Source organism: Heterocephalus glaber, unplaced genomic scaffold, assembly GCF_053883595.1.
Source record: "Heterocephalus glaber isolate CG9 unplaced genomic scaffold, H.glaber_assembly_v1.0 deba00000331, whole genome shotgun sequence".
NCBI classification, from domain to species: domain Eukaryota; kingdom Metazoa; phylum Chordata; class Mammalia; order Rodentia; family Bathyergidae; genus Heterocephalus; species Heterocephalus glaber.
Window position 1 is genome coordinate 3577668 of NW_028258142.1, and position 13215 is coordinate 3590882.

Below are 13215 nucleotides of genomic sequence, written 5' to 3' on the forward strand. Positions count from 1 at the left end.
TAATGTATTCACCAAATTCCCTGATGGATATTTGAAATGCTTCCATTTTTGAAAATTATTACAAACACTATGGTAAACATTCTTAGACACATTATCTTTGTGAACCTGTGTGGATATTTCTTTTTTTAAATTAGCATATAATAACTAAGTATTTATGGGATACTTGACAGGCCAGCAGTTGCATCAGAGACAAGGGAGAAGAAGGCATGATGGATAGCACAAATTTCAGCCCACTCACTAGGACTGAGACCATAGGTTTGCCACTGCTAGCCTATAAAATAGAAAGTCTTTGCCACCTACTGTTCCAACAAAGAATATAAAAAATGCAAAAAAATCAAATAACTCAATAAATGGGTAAATGAATTGAACAGACACATCTTAAAAGAAGTACAAACGGCTAAGTATATGAAAAAATGTTCAAAATCTTTAACTATTTGGGAAATGCAAATCAAAACTATAATGAGATCCTATCTCACCCTGGTCAGAAAAGCAATTATCCAGAATACAAAGGACAATAAATACTGGTAAGAATACAGAAAAAAAGGCATCCTTGAACACAGCTGCTAGTAATGTAAATTAGTACACTCACTGTGGAAATCAGTATGGAGGTTCCTCAAAACACTAAAAATAGAGCTTCCATATGACTTATAAACACCTCTCTTGGTACATACCAGAAGGAATTAAAGTCAGCATATATAGGGATACCAAGCTTATTACACCACAATTCACAATAGCCAAGCTACAAGAACCAGCTGAGGTGCTCATCACAGAAGAATGGATTTTTTAAAAACTGTATATGTACACAATAGAGTATCATTTAACTATAAAAAAGAATGAAATTATATCATTTGCAGGAAAATAGACGGACCTGGAAATCATGTTAAGCAAAGTAAGTCCAGCCCCAAAAGACAAATATCAAATGTTATACCTAACATGTGGAATCTAAAATAGATAACATGAAAGAAGGAAGACTATTATTAAACAAAAGGAAGAGAAAAGAGAATAAAGGGGTATAAGGGAGGGTAATGTGAGGATGGATATGATCAAAATATATACAGGTATAAAAAATGTTGTTTATTTATTTTGTACCAGAGATCGAACTCGGGACCTTGTGCTTGCAAGGCAGACAGTGGCACCACTGAGCTAAATCCCCCACCCTAAAAAATGTTAATTGTTAACTACAGGCTAAAAACAACATTATTTTGAATGTTTAAGGTTAAACAGGATGCATTAAAAATAAATAAATAAAAATTTTAAATTAAATTTAAAAAACAAAACTATCAGTCATAAATCAACCTAATTTACTACTCCCACATACAATTTCCTCAGAAATACTGCTATTTAACAAAAATAAAAGAGAAAGAAATACTGCTATTTGCAGTTAATAATTTCACTGCCTTACACAACTCTTTTTCTGGGGCGGGGGGGACGAACAGCAATTTATTCTCCTGACACTGTTCGACAATCACAAAGGAAAGAGGTAAGGCTTTTATACATACAGGAAAACAGCTTAGTTGTTCTGGCTATTGTTTTTTGGTTTTAACATCTGGTGATAACAAGTGACTCTAAGTGACTAATAAAAGCTACAGGCAAATTTACAGGTCCCTTGTTTCCATTCACCAATCTGATCCATACATCTAAGAGCACACCGCAGCCCTCTTCTTATCAGATGGTATCAAGAAAGCAGGGCGACCTCAGCAGAAGTCAAGCCCACCAGCCCACTGCAAACATCACAGATGTACATAGCGAACCCTGTCTCACCACCCATGGAGTCACTGGGTCGTGGTCCTCTGACCCTGGACAATGGTTACTAAGAAAGCTAGGAAAACATGCTTTTCTCCCGTAAAACTTTTACAACATCTCTTAAAGTTTCCTGTAATTCTTTTAACAAACAGACTTGTGGAAATTCCCAGAAATGACTTCCTAATTTTCTCAGTTAACAAACTTCTTGTGATCCTATTCCTACAGCTAGACAACTACAATTTCCCACAATTCCCCCTTTTTTATTTTATTTAGGCTAAATTTTTGATTATAATGTCAAGAAGATCAAGAGATGGGATCTTGAAAGGCCAGGAAGGTAGACATCTTATGCTGGCTCAATTTGATGTTTGGTCCTTCTATAATTTTATAAAACAGCAAGAAATATAATAAAAGAGGAAATGATATTGAAAAAAAATCATCCTTAAATCCATTAATTATTGTATAAAGGGAATAGAGATGGTTTCTGTTTTTGTTTTAACATATAAGTAATTCCTTTTTTCGGGCACAATCCCATACAGTAAGGTAGGCATTGTATGCTGCAACACGGTAACAACAAACATATGGTAACAATTATGACTACAAGAAAAAGCTGTTTTAACCATTGCATATTAGGCAACCATTGGGTTAACCACTGAAACAAATCTCATCCTAATTTTTCATTACATATTTTTTCTGTCAATTCTTCTAATTGTTTTATTTTTTCTTGAATCCCTGGGCTATTGTCAGTCATATTAAAACAATACATATTTTTTATTTTTTCACATCCTTGATGATGGAACAAGAGTAAGTAATCTATTGCTGCCCTGTTGTCTAGTATAGCCTGTCAGTGTTCTTGTAACTCTTGATTAATTAATGCCAAAGCAGATGAGGTAGCATTTAGACCTTTGACCACCTTGCATGCCAATTTTTGTACCGCCTTTTCTGCATGAATTCCTATGGCAGGCTGAGCAAGCATAGATACTATCATAGGTATCACTTGAGCATGTCAAGAGACCTACACCACCATCACATCCTGGTTCAGTATAGGGTGACCAATGTTAATTTTGGGGGCACTATCAAATCAGTTCGATCTGGCAATATTATGGCTAAGTGACTTAGGCAGCAGCGAGTCTCAGACAAGTAGGCAGGGATATAATTAAACGTTACTCCTCCACAGGTATAAAACCATCCTGATGGTAAAGACACATGACCATCACTATATATGATTTCTTTTTCCTCATAACAGGTCATTTTTTCTACCTTTTGTAATCTTAGACATTTTGTAGTACAATTTTTATATATAGCACATTGTGTATTGTTTAACATAATCATCTGAGGTGTATATAACTTAATAGCATTTTTCGGTTTAGAATAAGAGGGGGTCCCCCAATTGTAACTATCTTCATATGTAAGATTTTTTCCTGGGATATCTTTAAATAGGGTATAAGATTGTATCAGACTTAAGGGAGTGCACACCAGGACGACACAACTCCCCAATATATAATGTAAATTTACATCTACAGTTAAACAGAACTCGGACAAATTAAGTGATTGTGCCAGCTGAATCCAAACATTACCAGCAAGGTCTAATTGTTTTTGGGGTAATACTGCCAATGTTCCAGAAAATAATGACTTAGAAATAATGATCATAATAAATGTCAAATTATGGGTCAATATAGCAAACATTATCATTCCTAACAAAAGGAATCCATCAGTTTCCCTTTTTACCTCTTGGATTTTATAAAATTTTTTGCTTGAATCTAAGAACATTTTGTTAGAATAGAGAGGGAGAGTCCAAAAGGAATCATGAATATATATTATAGGTTTTACATTTATCCAATCTTTAATTATAATAGTACTAGTACCATTTTGAGGGGCCCAATAATCATAATCCAACATACTTACACCTACCTAAGCAGTAGATGAATTTTTTTTTTTTTTTTGTACCGGGGATCGAACTCAAGACCTTGAGCTTTCGAGGCAGGCAGCGGAACCACTGAGCTAAATCCCCGGCCCCTAGCAGTAGATGAATTTAATAGAGATATCATAGTAAGGAAGAAAAGTACTGAGCATCTAGGCTCGGGGGGGCTGGGCCCATAGATGACATGTAGTCTCGAGCCTCTGTTAGCAGATTAGTTAACATATCCCAATTAGGGAGTCTGGAATGGTATTTAGCATGAGACATTTTCTTTCTTTTTCTCTTTGGTTTAAGAGAGAGCTTTCTAATTTTTCGAACGACCTCCTCTTCCGATCTTTCTGGACGAGTGCTTAAAGGTCATTTATGCACTATTTGTTCTTGGAGACCCATTGTCCAGGTTAATGTCTTGACTCCAGAATTTAATTCTTCGTTCAGGAAGCCAGATTTGGGTCGTTCCGCCATCTCCACTGAAAGGATTCGAAGTCCCTGTTCGGGTGCCACTTGTCAGTGGTCTCTCTAGAGGGAGACTGGAGACCCTGGAGAGCACCAACCTCTGACCAGTAATCTTGGTGGAAGACCTCCAAAATGATATAGGGGGAAGAGATGCAACTCCCAAACCTATTAGATATCCGAAACGTGAGTTCGTATTCTCTAAAATCGAAGAACAAATTCTAGGAACAGTGGAGATTAACAGTAGGAAAAATCTATTGAGAGAAAGAAAGCTTCTGCCTAAGAGAGACAGAAGGGGGACCAGAAAGTGGGTTGCCGCCCTTACACAACTCTTAAGCCAGATGTGGTAGTGCTCTGGTTGGCAGGGAGGCAGGAGGACTGCAAGTGTGACCCCAGCTTAAACAACTTTGCGAGATCCTGCCTTAAAATTTAAAAAAAAGAAAAAAGAAAGAAATGAAAATAAACATTAAAACTCAATAAAAATTTCAAGATATTTAGAACTAGTGTCAATATGAGTAACTTGTAGACAACAAAGCTATGAAAAACAAGAAATTCAGAAAGCTTCAAACAGAAGGGGCCAGATAATTTTAATTATTATACCTAGAAGAAACTTTGTCACTTTAAAAATAAATAAGAATTTAAATAATAAATAAAAACAATAATGAAAAAGAAATTTTGCCACTTTAGAACAGAAATCTTTTACCCTGGAAGTCTAATAATACATGTCAATTTTTTTATTCACTCCACAGTAAAGTTCTGACTTTCCAATGAGATCCAAAAATCCCCCACTTACATATCTAAACATCAAGTTATAAATGTTTTGGACTGGTCAATTATCTGTAGTAATAATAAGAGTTGTTAAAATGATAAGAATTCCTATAAAATGATTCTCTTCTACAAAAGTAAATTATTTTTGTATTTAGAGCAAAAACTGAAAATAATTTTGTTTCTTGAACAGATTTTTCAACATACACTCACTTCCTTACAAGATCATTAGTGCCAAGCAGTGACATGATATTGTCAGCCTGGCCTTCCTCACCCCTCAGGAGTCCAAAGTTTGGAAAAAATAAATCTGTTCAAATTTATGACTGAAAAAGAAATTTTATAACTCACACATTTTTATAAATATATACAAAGTTACTTTTATTGCAGGTATGTTTCACATTAATTAGTGCATGTGTGTAGTACATAATGTTTATATTCCTTGTGGAAGGTCTGATTTACTTCACTTAACATATGGTCTCATAGTACATCCATTTTCCTACAAATGACTCGAGTTTAACCTTCATTATGGCAGAGTAGTACTCCATTGTCTATAAGTTCTCCAGTCATCTGTTGATGGACACACAGGCTGCTTCCAGGATTTAATTATGAATCATGCTACTATAAACAAGAGTATACATGTATTACTGTGGTTTGATGTCTTTTACTCTTTCGGAAAGGTATCTAGAAGGGGAATAGCTGAGTCAAATGGAATTCCCATTTTTAGTTTTTTGAGGAATCTCCACACCAATTTCCATAGTGGTTCTACTTGTTTATACTCGTACCAACAATGAAGAAGTTCCCCTACAGTCTCTCCAGCATTTGTCATTGGTTGATTTCTTGAAGACAGGCATTCTTTCTGGAGATGGAATCTCAATGTTGTTTTAATTTGCATTTCTTCAATGGCCAGCAATGTTAAACATTTTTTTCATAAGTACCTCAGTTCATGAAGGCTTTTGTTTTTGTTTTTAACACAGAAGGTTTGGCAAAACTGTTTCTGTTTGCAAACTCTACTTTGGGAGACTAACACGACTGCAGCCATCTCTCCCACAGAAACACGAATGTTGACATCTTTTCCAGAATTGTGGAATGAATTAAGTTCCTGAACCGAGCAACCACTTAATTTACTAGATATTTGTACTTCCTTCAACTGAGAAGTGTCTACTCATTTCAGATGTCAATTTTTGACAATCTTTAAATTTAGCGGGTCTAATTTTTTCCTTTATATGGTCTAGATATTAGTCATTTATCCAAAGAGTAGCTGGCAGAAATTTTTTCCTATTTTATGGGTTGTCTCTTCACTTTGTTGGTGGTTTTCTTTGTTGTGCAGAGGCTTTTCAATTTGATATGATCTTGGTATTATTTCTTGTACAACAGGGGTTCAGTTCAGAAAGTCTTTGCCTACACATATGTCTTCAGGAATTTCACCTATTTTGTCTTCCAACAGATTGAGCATTTCTGATTTAATATTTAGATATTTGATATATTTTGATTTTAATTTAGTGCACAGTGAGAGATATGGGTCTAGGATCAATTTTTGGCATGTGGATAGCCAGTTTTCCCAGTACCATTTGTTAAAAAGGCTATCTTTCCTCCAGGGAAAAGATTTGGCCCTTTTGTCAAAGAGAAGGTTGCTGAATGTGCTTGGAGTTGCTTCTATATCCTCTATCATGTTCCACTGATCCACACGTCTGTTCTTTTGCCAAAACCATGCTGTTTTTATCACTGTAGCTTTGCAGTATAACTTGAAGCCCAGGACTGTGATGCCCCTGCCTTGCCCTTCTTGCCCAGAACTGCTTTTGCTACTCTAGGTCTCTTCTGGTTCCACATGAATTTTAGGATTGCTTTCTCTACTTCTGTGAGGAATGCTATTGGTATTTTTATTTGGATTGCATTAAATCTGTTTAACAGTTTTGGAAGTAAGGCCATTTTGACTATATTAGTTCTGGCTATCCAAGAAAAGGGGTTGTCTTTCCATTTTCTGATGGCCTCTTCGATCTCCTTTTTCAGAGTACTGTAGTTTTCACTGAAGAGGTCTTTCACTTCCTTGGTTACATTAATTTCTAAGTATTTCATTTTTCTTGATGTTATTGGGAAAGGTATTGTTTCCCTAATTTCTCTCTCAGTGAGTTTACTATTGGTACACAGGAATGCTGTTGATTTCTGAGTGCCTACTTTGCATCCTGCTACACTACTGAATGTGGTTATTAATTCTAGGAGACTTTTGGGGTTCTTCTATGTCATATCATCTGCAAATAATGATAATTAAACTTTTTGCTTTTCTATCCATATCCTTTTATTTCTTTCTCTGGACTAATTCTTCTGGCTAGTGTTTGGAGAACTATAATGAAAAGGAGTGGTGACAGCTGACATACTTGTCTTGTTCCTGATTTTTGAGGGAAAGCTTTCAGTTCTTCTAAGTTTAGTATAATATTGGCCATTGGTTTGTCATACCTCAATGACATTTATCATATTCAGATAAAGACCTATACATATTTTTTTCAAAAGTTTTATCATAAATGGATGTTGAATTTTGTCAAACGCCCTTTCTGTGTCTATTGAGATGATCACATGACTTTGGGGGGGGCGGGGATTGAACTCAGGACCTTGTGCTTGCGAGGCAGGCGGCGGTGGCACCACTGAGCTAAATCCCCAGACCAATCACGTGACGTTTGTGCCTGCATTTTTATGTGGTGGATTACATTTATTGGTTTGCGTATGTTGACACATCCCTGTATGCCTGGAATAAATCCTATTTGGTCATGATATATGATCTTTTTGGTGATTTGTTGCATTCTGTTTGTCAGTGTCTAATTGAGGATTTTTGCATCAATGTTCATTACAGAGATTGGCCTATAGCTCTCTTTTTTTTGATTGGGTCCTTTTCTGGTTCTGGAATCAGGATAATACTTGCTTTGAGGAATAACTTTGGGAGTACTGTTTCTCTTTCTATTTCATGAAAGAGCTGAAGGAGTACTGGCATTAGATCTTCTCTAAAGTTCTTGTAGAATCCTGACAGTGAATCTGTCTGAACCTGGGATTTTCTTGGTAGTTTTTTTTTTTTAACTTCAATTTTATTGATACTGGGTTATTCAGGATTTTTATATCTTCTTGGTTTAGCTTTTGTAGTTCATATGTATGCAGAAATCTACCCATTTCTTCTGAATTTTCCATTTTATTACAGTACAGGTTTTCAAAGTATTTACTAATGATCTTTTGGATTTCAGCAGAATCTGTTGTGATTTTGCCTTTTTCATTTCTAATTGTATGGATCTGGGTCTTTTCTTTCCTTTTGTTGGTAAGATTGGCTAAGGGTTTATCTATTTTGTTTAATCTTTCAAACATTCAACTTTTCAATTCATTGATTCTTTGTATTGTTTTAGTCTCCATTTCATTAATTTCTGCTGTGATCTTTATATTTTCCTGTATTGTACTAGCTTTGGATTTAGCGTGTTCTTTTTATTGTTTGTCTTGTTTTGTAGGATCCTAATGTACATCATTTGGTTATTTATCTGAGCTCATTTTGTTTTTCTGATGTGGGAATTCAATGCTATAAACTTCCCTCTTACGACTCCTTTCATTGTGTCTTATAGGTTCCAAATGGTATATCATACTGGCATTATTATTTCACTGTGGGAACTACCTAATTTCTTCTTCAATCTCATCCATTACCCATTGATTATTGTGTTTAATTTCCATGTGTTTGCACAGTTTCTGTTGCCACTGACTTCTAGCTTCATTAAACTATGATCTGATAATATACATGGGATAATTTTAATTCTTTTGCATTTACTTAAGCATGTTTTATGGGCTAGTATGTGTTCTATTTTGGAGAAAGTCCCATGTGCTGCTAAGAAGAATGTGTATTCTGCTGTCATTGAGTGGAACACTGTATATATCCATTAAGTTCATTTGTTCAAAGATTTGGTTCAACTCTGATATTTCTTTGATTTTTTTGTCTAGTTGATTGGTCCATTTGTGACAGTGTGGTACTGAGCTCCCCCATTAATACTACATTGGTGTTTATCTGATTTTTCATGTCCATTAATGTTTGTTTTATAAAGTTCGGTGTGACAGTTTTTGGTGCATACATATTTATGACTGTTATCTCTTCTTATTGAATTGTTCCCTTAAACCAGTATGTAGTGACCTTCTTTGTCTCTTCAGATTAGTCTTGGCTTGAAATCCACATTGTCTGAAATTAGGATAGCTACATCTGCTTTTTGCTAGGTTTCTGTTGTCTCAAATAGTTTTCCATCCTTTGATTTTTAATCTATGAGTTTCTTTTTTAATTAAATGGGTTTCTAGCATAATGTGTATCATTGGGTTTTGTTTCTTGATCCATTCTGCCAATCTGTCTTTTGATTGGGGAATTGAGACCATTCACACTGAGTTATTACTGAGAGGTAATGATTTATTCTTGTCATTTGTTTTGATCATTTTCCTGTTGCTGATTTCCTTATTTTTTCCTTTTGTTTAGCCTGTCATCCAAACAAGTATATTCATTCTTTTTGACTTATTGGCATTGTTGGCTCCATTGTCTCTTTCTAAGATATGTTTGAGAATGTTTTGTAATGCGGCTTTGTGGGCCGTGAATTTCTTGAGATGCTCCTTGTCATGGAAATATCTTACTTGTTAATTTTGAAGGAAAGCTTTGCAGAATACGTAAATTGAGATTGGAAGTTGTTATATTTCAAAGCTTGAAACACTTCACTACAAGCACTCCTGGCCTTTAAAGTTTGTGTGGAGAAACCTGCTGTGATTCTAATGAGTTTAACTTTATATGTGATTTGTTGCCTTTCTCTAACAGCTTTTAAGATTTTTTTGTGGCCAGGATCACTTCTGGTACTTTGAGTAAAATATGACACAGAGAGTTTTTCTTTTGGTTGAGACTATTTGGAGCTCTAGATGCCTCATTTACATGTATGTTTATTTCTTTCCCTAGAGTTGGGAAATTTTCTGCCATTGTTTCCGTGAACAGGTTTTTTATGCCATTTTTATTGTTTTCAGATTTTTCACTTATTCCAATTATTTTTAGATTAGTCTTGGGTCATCTATCAGCTGTTTCATCCATTTTTCATGTTGCTTTTAAGACGTCTTTGAGTAGCTGATCTTTTGAAGGCATCATTGTTTTCTAGTTCTGAAATTCTGTCCTCACATTGGTCACTTACACATGCAGTTTATACTTTCAATATAATTTTAAATCTCTTAGATTTCTGATTGAAACTTTTTGATGGACTCTAATACTTTGCTAAACTGGTTCTTCTTTGCTAAACTCATTTTGTATCATTGCTTAGCTCATCTAGGTTTTTATTTGTTTCTTCTGGAAGCTGTTGTATTATTTTAGTTATTACTTTCATTATCTGTTTACTTATATCTTCTGTGATCCCACTGAGTACCTCTTTGATCTGTTTTCAAATCTTCTCTGTTATTCTTTCAAGTAATTCATGTGTATGGCTTACGCTATTCTGCCCATTGCCATCCCTTGGATTGGCTTTGGGGGAGTTGGGAGTTTCGAGAGGCATTTTGTTGCCTTATCTTCTCTTATTTTTTTTTGTTTGGTTTGTGGGTGCTAATATTGTGAAGACTTTTTGCTAGTATAGAGATTTCTTTAGTCCATTTTCAGTGATGTTCTATGGGCATGGCTAATGACAGTCCTTTAACTCTGTCCAAGATCCAACCCCCTTGCTTAATTTGGTAGTGAAGGATGCAGTGTATTAGCCCAACAACTGAGTTCTCTGGGAATGTACTCTGGTATTGTTAATGGCATAAAGGTAATCTGAATGTTGGCTTACAGATAAATGACAATAATTATGTGTCCCTGTTATTATTAGGCAAATCAGCTACAGTACCATCATCAAAGACAAACTGGATATTAACTTACCATAAGAACCAATTATGTACCACCCTTGACCCAAAGAAGAAATCCACAATTATGATGTAAACATGAAGACAACTCAATATTGACATATAGTGAATACTTATGTGTACTAAATGTGACAGTTACATCTCTCCACTAATGATATTAACAAAGCTTTACGGTTATACTAATGGGAATAGGGGAATGCAAGAGGAAAATCTGAAACCTTTAAGTGCTAAGAGAAAGAGGAGAGAGAAGTAGTACTATGGAACTTATTGAGGGAGTAGAAGGAAGTTTATAGAATTAGTTTACAGAAAAAAACAGACACAAAAAAATAGAAGATAAAGGGAAAAGATAGAAAAAATATACAGAGTAAAAATAAGAGAAAAAATTTAAAGGAGAGAAATTAAAAGGGAGAAGAGGAAAAAAATAAGAAAAAAGGTGAAAAAAGAGATAAGAAAGGAAGGACAAAGGAGAATTCTCCTAATTTCTTTATTATATTTCTAACTATCACTTCAATAAAATTGTAACTCAAAACAAACTAATCTTCTCTGGATTAGAATCATTCATCCCACATAATGTTCTTCTATAGCTGGGCCATTTTCAGATTTTAAATTAAGATTAATTATATACTTTCAAAAATATATTTGTGCCAAACATTTTGCTAATACAGATTTGACTTTACCTGTTAGAAATAAACTACATAAGAATACTGTGTAACTAAACTACTCAAGAACAGTTGTTTTTTTCTTTTGGTTTTCAGAACTGTTTTCTTTCACGAACTTCATTAAAAAAAGAAATAAGGCATGATAAATATTGGTGACTTTCAAAACTTAAAAATTTATAATAATGTAAATGTTTACATTATTGTTTCCTTTTAGTTTCTTCAGGGATCTTGGTTTTTTTTCACTTGTATTTACATTTTTACTGCAGAACAATGCTGAGCTATGATCATCTCAGGGCTGATGTTTCATTCCCTCACTAAATTCACAGAGCACATGTAATTTCAAGGACCAATATCAAATCACTCAACACTCATCTCCTTGTGAATAACTCTCACCTATGATTATCCCTATTAACTGGTTAATTTCTTATGGCTACTTTCTGATTTTCAAGTAATGTTTTTAGGACAGTAAGCAACCATAATTTACATATTTACAGATACCTGCTTAAATATTAATTTATTGACAATAAAATTTTATTTAAATAAGGATCTAGGGCCGGAGATTTAGCTCAGTGATTCTGTCACCTGCCTTGCAAGCGCAAGGACTTGAGTTCGATCCCCCGTACCAATAAATAAATAAATAAATAAATAAATAAGGATCTATATACTTAAGAGAAATATTCATAAGGCTAAGAATGATTTGTTTTTTCCAGTTATTAGACTACTATCTATGATAAATAAAATATGTCACTTAATAGAAAATACATTCAAATAAAGGTATATACTTCTATTGAAGTCCTTTATATAAGTATTTTTGACATTATGGGTTTATAATTTTTTTATTTGATAGGCTTACTCTACTGAAGTTCAGGACCTCTCCTGGATGAGCATCTGATCTCCTGAGGCTGTCATTGCTCCTGTTACAAAGATGTATGGCTCACACCTAAGACCCACCCAGCCCAGGCCTAACTGTTCAGGAAGAACAGGTGCATGTGTGGAGGAGCCAGCAGGCAGCAGAAAAGAAATCATCAGTTCAATGGGTGTGCAGGGAGAGAGCAACACAGATGACTAGGCCTGCAACAGAGTAGCAGGGCTGCCAGCATGCAGAGTCCAAAGTCTAAGACCATGTGATAGGAATAAGGCAAGAAAATGGGGGCGAGAGCCAAGGAGGCACCTTATGAAGTACCTTTCACATACTAAGGAAAGAACTCTGCACTTTGATCTTAGGTAGTGTGGTACCACATAAGGGTTAGTTAGAGGAGTAGCATTCTGGAAGAACTGGTCACCTGCTCCTGCCTGGGGGTCATCCCACACAAGGCCACTACTATTACATCACTGGGCTATCACTGCAAGTCCCATACTCCATCCTCAAGTCTTCTTTGAAGAATCATCCTTCCTTGGTACAATCCACCTGCCCTGATTATGTGGCTTCTGTTAGCAACATCAGCCAAGTATGAGAGGCCGCACACCACATGTTCTACAGAAAAAGCACTGGACATTCCCAGCAAATATTCAGACTGTACAAATATAACCTACTAGCAATACTGAGAACTACTTATTGAACTTTCACTTTAATTATAATGCACAATTGTCAAAAGGATATAATGTAACATGTAACCACTCTCATAATCATTTAAATAAAAGGCTTTCTGGCTTCTGTTCAAACTCTATCCTCACCTTCCAAGTTATTTGAAGGCATTTAATTTGATTGATCAGACTTTAAATAAATTTCACTTCTCAAACTACTTCTTTAACTACCAGAGTTAAAAGTATATAATGAGCAAGGAACCAAGGACTCCAAAAATTGCCTGCCCTATGTCA

The 13215-nt window shown here is 35.1% G+C and overlaps 1 protein-coding gene across 11 annotated transcripts in view; it reads right to left on the minus strand.

Moving 5' to 3' along the window:
* The window catches only part of Znf236 (zinc finger protein 236), a 133308-nt gene that overhangs the window by 17729 nt on the left and 102364 nt on the right, over window positions 1–13215 (minus strand). The gene's annotated exons all lie outside the window — the stretch shown is intronic.